This window comes from Pteropus medius, unplaced genomic scaffold (genome assembly GCF_902729225.1).
Source record: "Pteropus medius unplaced genomic scaffold, Ma_sr-lr_union100, whole genome shotgun sequence".
Taxonomy (NCBI): Eukaryota; Metazoa; Chordata; class Mammalia; order Chiroptera; family Pteropodidae; genus Pteropus; species Pteropus medius.
This window is the reverse complement of record NW_024349797.1, coordinates 21,974,404-21,980,848: the sequence shown is the minus strand read 5'-3', so window position 1 is coordinate 21,980,848 and position 6,445 is coordinate 21,974,404.

The following is a 6,445-nucleotide window of genomic DNA, read 5'->3' as shown; positions in this document are numbered from 1 at the left end:
TGGCCCTCCCCCACACGGTGGGACTGGGCTGGGACTGGGGTCCAGGGAGAGATGCCCAAGGCTCACACAGAGTGATCCCTCCCTACTCCGCCAGGCAGCTGTAGTCTGCTTGCTGCCCGCGTTTCCAGAAGTTTCCGCACCTGGGGTAGGCCCCCAATTGTGAGTGACAGTGGCACACTGTGTCCCAGGGGCCGTCTCTGCCTAGGGCGAGGGCGAGATCTCCTGCAGGCCCTAAGGTCCCCCTTCCCTCCCTTTCCGTCTCCCCCCACCCTCGTCCTGCCTGTGGACCCCAGTGCAGCCAAGGCAGGCTCTCGCAGACCCCTCCTCGTTGCGCCCCCGTCCCCCTTCGCCCCTTCCAATGCCTCCATCCCCCACCCTGTTTCCTGTCCCGCCCCCGCGCTGGGCCGAGCCTGGCTCCGCAGCCGCCTCCCCCGCAGCTCCGCCGCCGGCCAGGAGCCCGGCAGGTGCGTCAGCGACTGGGCCGATCGCACTTCATTTATTCAATAGCTCTGGGCCTGCAAAACAGCCGCTAAATTGCATCCCATTTTCCCCAAGCCCATTAGCAGCCGGCGGCTTCATTCTCCGTAATTCTGAGCCGCCCTGGGCTGGCGGCGGGGAGGGGGCGCGTTCAGCTGCCGCCTCCACCTGCCCTCAGAAAGGCCCCCGCGTCTCTTCTTTGTGAAGCCGGGGAAGTGGCCGGCCTCCCGCCGCGCCCAGACCCCGCCCTCTGCCGCTCAGGCCGTTCTGCCTTGTTGTCTGCTTTTGGGGGGCTTACCCTTCCGTTCACTGCCGGCACCCCCTCCAAAGCCACCTCCATGGGTCCCCGAGGACTTCTTGCATGGGCACCCAGTGCCCCGACCACCGGCCACCCAGGGCAGTGGTAACAGCCAGCATCTTCCTTTCTGCGTGGTTTGCCCCCCTCCCTCACCCGCATTAACGTCCACCCCTCCTGCTTCCCCGGGGAGACCCTGAGTGGCAGTGGCGCTCCTCCACCTGCTGCAGGTGACTTTCCCACCTGAGCTGACGGCATTAGACTCTGCCAGGCAGGAGTCGCGGGCTGGGGGAGTTAGGTGCAGATAAGGCGCTCTGTGATCAGGTCATGACCCTCCCGTCCTCTCCCGGACCCTGAGGGTGGGCACCCAGTTGCTGTTAACTGACCCAGGCCTCGTGGGGGTCCCGCTTCTTCGTGTCCTGCCCTTGCTTGCTGCTGGGGAGAGACTGGGCACTGTGGGGCCTCTGTCCAGAGCACGGGGCGCCCAGAACTTGCTGGTTAGGTGGAAGCCGAGTGCGTGACTATTAATACACGCTGACGGCCTCTGCCTTGTTAGAGGTCGGTTAAAGTGCCAGGGAGCTCGGACAGACCAGAGAGCCCCTCGCGGGGTGGCCCGCTGCTGCAGTCTCGCACCCTCACAGATTCCTGAGGTGCTCTGGAGGTGAGGGGCTGGACAGCCGCTGTAGCTCCGGCTGGGAGCTCCCTGGGGGACCGTCACTGTGCTGTGCATGCTTGAGGCAGGGAAGCTGGACACCATAGCTGTTGGGTTTTGGGGGGCCTGACAAAGGGATCCCCCAGTGGGGCGGGGTCTGCACCACCTGTGCCCCTAGCCCCAGGAAGAGGCAGCCTTAGTAGAGACCAGGCCTGCCCCCACCCCATGCTGTGCAGCAGCCAGCCCCCTTCCTCCTGGACTGGCCTCAGGAAAATGTCAGTACGGGGGACGGGACGATGGGAGATGGGAGATGACAGGAGACAAACAGCAGCCCCACCGGACTCTGAAAAAAAGGGGCCCTCAGCCTGCACTTCCGGGGGGACCAAGAGAGCCTCTGTGCCTCATGATTGCCCACGGCGCCTGAGCATTCTGCTCACAGCTTCCTCCCTCTGTGTGTGGGGGGGAGAGGGGAGGCAGGGACTGTGCACAGCAGCCACGCCCCACGCTCAGGTGGTCTGGTCCATGCACCCAGCATCCCCAAATGTCTGATCCAGGCTGGAGCGGGAGAGGCAGAGAAGGCCAGTGGGGAGGCTCGGAGTGACGGGGTGCCAGCTCTCCACTGGACACTATAATCCTCAGGTCTCTCACCCAAGAACCGAGGTCATACAATGAGGAAGCTGAAGCTCAGAGGGTCTGAGCGACTTCCCCAAGGTCACACGGCAAGTCCGCGGCAGAGCCGAGCGGTTGCTCAGATGTATTTGAGCGCGTGGCTCTTACAGTGTCAGTGACACCTGTGTCTCCATCTCACCTGTGGAGTTAGAGCCCAGGTGGGTGTGAAGCAGGCGCAGCATCACCCCAGCTGTCCCCTGCCTCTTCCTGAGGCTGGGAGCCAGTTGTTTTCCAGAAGATAAACTTGTTTTCTGTGCAAAAAAACTCAATTTTATTCTTGGACAGTGTGGAGCCCCAGCCCTGCTCCATCGGGCCTGCCTCCTCCCGGCTCCCACAGCCCAGAAGCTGGACAGAGGACAGAGCCAGGGCTGGGGGCTACTGACTAGTTGGCCTCTGCAAGGGCGAAAGGGTGACTGACCCCTTACACCAGGGACCAAAGATGTCAATGATTGTGGTAAGGGGACAAATAACTAGTGAGGTGCATCACCACCTTAACCAGAAAAATGATGAGGACACCTTAGATACCTCACAGGTCCCGCACGCACCCCAGTTTGAGGGCTCGGAGGTGACAGGCGGTGAATCATCTCACAGCTAACATTCATCCACTCGCTCGGACTGAGTCATCTAATCCTCGGCCCAGCTCCATCTGATGGACAGGAAGCCTGAGGCCCACCGGGGGTACCGCCCACTGTGTTTCAGAGGGATACGGGCTGAGCGGGGGGAGGGGGACCTGCACCCCAGGCTTGCTGCACTGCCTGTGGAGTGGGACAAGAGGAACGGCTGTCTTTCAAAGTCCTCTGCTCCTAGAGACCCACAGAGCCACCGTGAGGACACGTGTCCCATAAAGGGGCGGCAGGAAGGCTGTCTGCAGTGGGGGGAGGGAGGCCTGGCCCCAGTTCTCCATCCCGTGGCAAGGTAGAAGCTTCCCGTGCGATGAGGTCTGATGCTCAGTCTAACTATTTCCTCTAGGGAGCTGCAACTCCCTGGGTAACATCTAGAAACTTCTTTGGGCAGTCATGGCTTGATGGTGCATTGTGAAAGGAGAAAGGGGCAGAAAGCAGAGGGAGGGGTGGTGTAGAGGGCTGGATGTGGGCAGTGGGGGGCGGGGGCGGTGAGGAATCCCAGGAGAGGGTGCATGAGCCCGCCCTGCCCCACCGCCCAGAAGCCCTGGAGGACGGGCTGGGCTTCCCTGTATGGTGGGAGGGAGCCGAGCCCCTGGTAGGGTGTTTTGATAGTAGAGAGAGGGTGGCCCAGGATCCCGGAGGGCTAGGTCACATGGGGTGGTAGGACAGGAAGGGGCTCGGGACGTCAGTGTCACGTGATCTGATTCAATCACACCCATTTTACAGATGAGAAGACTGAGTCCCAGGGCAGGCGAGTGCCTTCCCAGGGCTAAGGAGCCAGGAGCCAGGACCCTGGTGAGGTCTGCATCCCGCTTTGTGCTCTGCACCAGGACCCTCTCCCGTGGGCTTGAACACAGCCCCCAGCGCCTGCCTGGCACACAGGGGGAGCACAGTAAGAGGGCGGCTGCTGTCATGTCGTTATTACATGGTGGGCCGGCTCCCGGGGGACCGTGATGAGGGACGGAGGACAGGCTGGGGCCCAGGTAGGGAAAGGACCGATCCCAAGGTTCTCCCAGGAAGCCAGCCCCTCGGCGCGTCTGTTTGGGTCTACACAGCAGGGGTGGGCCTTCGGGTAAGTCGAGACAGCCAGTGTGACTGGGAAAGTGGCTGGGCCTTGGGGACTCGCTGTCCACACCTCTACAACTCCCAAAAGGTGACTCGAGCAGCCACAGACCCCCACACCACAGAGCTGCTCACGGTGCAGCTTTCTCCCAGCCCAGGAGCAGAGTGCCCAGGTCAGGGGACCCTCAGCACCCTGTGTCCTGCTACAGAGCTTTGCTTGGGACCTGGATGCAGCTCTGAGCGCATTGGGCTCTGTCCCTCCTGGTGCTATTTTGGGGTGCCTTCAGAAGCTAGGGGGCAGGCAGAGAGGACACAGCCTCTGAAAGCTGGGGTCAGTGGCAAGGGGTGGTCCCAGGCCAGGGCAAGTCAGGCTGCATGTGTGCTGTGACTTCAGGACCTGTGGGGACCTTCACCATCTATGCACCTTCTTGAGGGAGCCCCCAATTTAATGAAAAGCAACCGGTTCACCTTGTCCCACGTACCAGGTGGGTGGTAGTGTGCCCACTTTGTAGATGAGGGAACTGAGGCTTAGTTGCCAGTATGTGACAACAGCTGGCTTTGAACCCAGGACCTCATCTGGAACCCACACCCACCAGACCCTATGTTACCAGGTTTCTTATTTTTTTCAAAAAGCATCCCTCTACGACATCCCCCATCGGCGTAAAGACCCGGCTTGGGTTGGAAAGGCAAGGTTATGCCTCTTACCCAAACTCAAAGTCGTTTTCAAGAGTAGAAGTGTTTTTCCCAGAGTAGAGTTTGCCCGCACCAAGTGACTCAGGAAGAGGTGGCGATGCTGAGGGAAGGGGCCGGGGCCGGAGGTTTAAGGGTCCGCCCGGCATCTGGGCTCACCCAAGGGTCTGCGAGAGGGCTGCTCGCACTAGCCGTGGATGCGTGGGACCAAGGAACAAGCCTTCTCTGTGCCTGTTTCCTCCTGTCAAGTGGGGACAGTAGGCCGGGGGTGTCCCCCACCCAGAGCCCTCTGCAAGATGGTGGCTACCTGCCTTTTTGTTTGCTACAGAGCTGGCGGGGAGAGACCAAGCTGGGACCCCTCCCCTGCCAGCCAGCCCAGATCCAGGCGGAGGCGAGCACAGGCTGGAGGCTCAGGAGAAAACAGCGTGAGTCACGCCCGCCTGGCCGAGCGCGTCCTTCCTCCCGGCTGAGCTGCGGCTGCCGGTTTCGTAGGTAATTACGTGATTTACGAGGATCCCGCTCGGGGCCTCGGCTGAGTCAGCCTGGCTGCGTCGTGACCAGGCGGAGGCGGGCAGAGCCAGGCGTGGGCACTGGCTCTGCCCCTGAGCCTTGGCCTCTGCCCCGGGATGGGGCCCGCGGCAGGGCTGGGGAGCCATCTCAGACCTCCGCCGGAGGGGAAGCGCGTGACTTCCCCGCCCTGCTCCCACCTGCAGGTGCGGGCTCCCAGGCAGAGGGGGGCGCCCCGGGGAGCCCTGCTCCAGGAAGATGCTCCCTGTGAAGTGCTCCTTGGGCAAAGGCCGGTGGCTCTGTGTGAGAACCGCTCCGAAGACAGACGGCCTTTGTTTTTAAGCTCCCACTTAACGAACGTCATCTCCACACAGAGACACACAGATTTAGATCTTTCTAACGTGGATTTATTATTCAAATGGCCCGACAACACTCAAAGTGTTCAAGAGGGAGAGCAGGGCGCGAAGTCCTTCTGACCAGCGCGTGGGGCCCCCAGCCGCGCCCGGCGGGCGGCACTGGTCACGCGTTCCTTCACTCGAGTTCATCTCGCTCGGAACCTCTGCCCGAGCCCGTGGTCTCCCGCGGCCACAGCGATGGCTTCCTGGGGCTCAGGCTTCTCCAGATGGTGGGCGCGGGACCTCCAGGCGAGGTAGGAGCGGGGCGCAAGTCTGGCAGGGTGCCGCGTGTCCGTGCGCTGGGCCAGGGGTGCCCGCAGCCTTCTCCGAGGACAGGGACCATTCTGGAGCTGCACAGGGCGAAGGCCGAGGATGACGGGCAGGCCAGGCCCTAAAGCAGACACGAGATGGGGCAGTGTCAGGAGCCAGGACCCGGAGTGGGCTCAGCCGGCGAGGGGCCCACAACGGCGCCCCATGCTCACCATCACGGGCCCCGCCCTGAGTGACGTGCGCATGCCCCCTACTTCCCTCTGCCTCAGTTTCCTCCCCTGGCACCCAGCACCCCAGACAGAGAGTGGACAGAGGCACCGGCCCCGTGGGGTGGCGGGCCGACCTCCCCTCCTTTCTTTCCTTCCGGTTCCTCTCCCAACCAGCCCCCTCCCCACTCGGGCCCCCCCTTCTATTTTTCCTGGCTAAAACCTGCCACAGACACCACCACACCCGGAAAGAGATAAATAAATAAAAGAAAAACAACCTCAACTGTGAAAAGCAGTCCAAATCTGAAAATTTTCCGGCCTGATTTAATTACACTTTAAATTGGCATGTTTACTGATCGGGGATTTCAAGTTAACAGACACCCCCCCAACTGTTCGTACAGTGAAACTCCGCAGGCTGGCGGGCTCCCCCAGGCCTCGGCGGGCCCCGCCGCTCCCCTGCCAGCCGCGGAGCAGAACAGAAACGTCTATTTTTGAACGTTAGCGAAAACGAAGATGTCACAGATGGTGGAAGCGGCATTCTGGCCGGTTTCCCACGCCCCAGGCTCTGCGCACCTTCTCAACAGTGTCCTCTCCCAGCG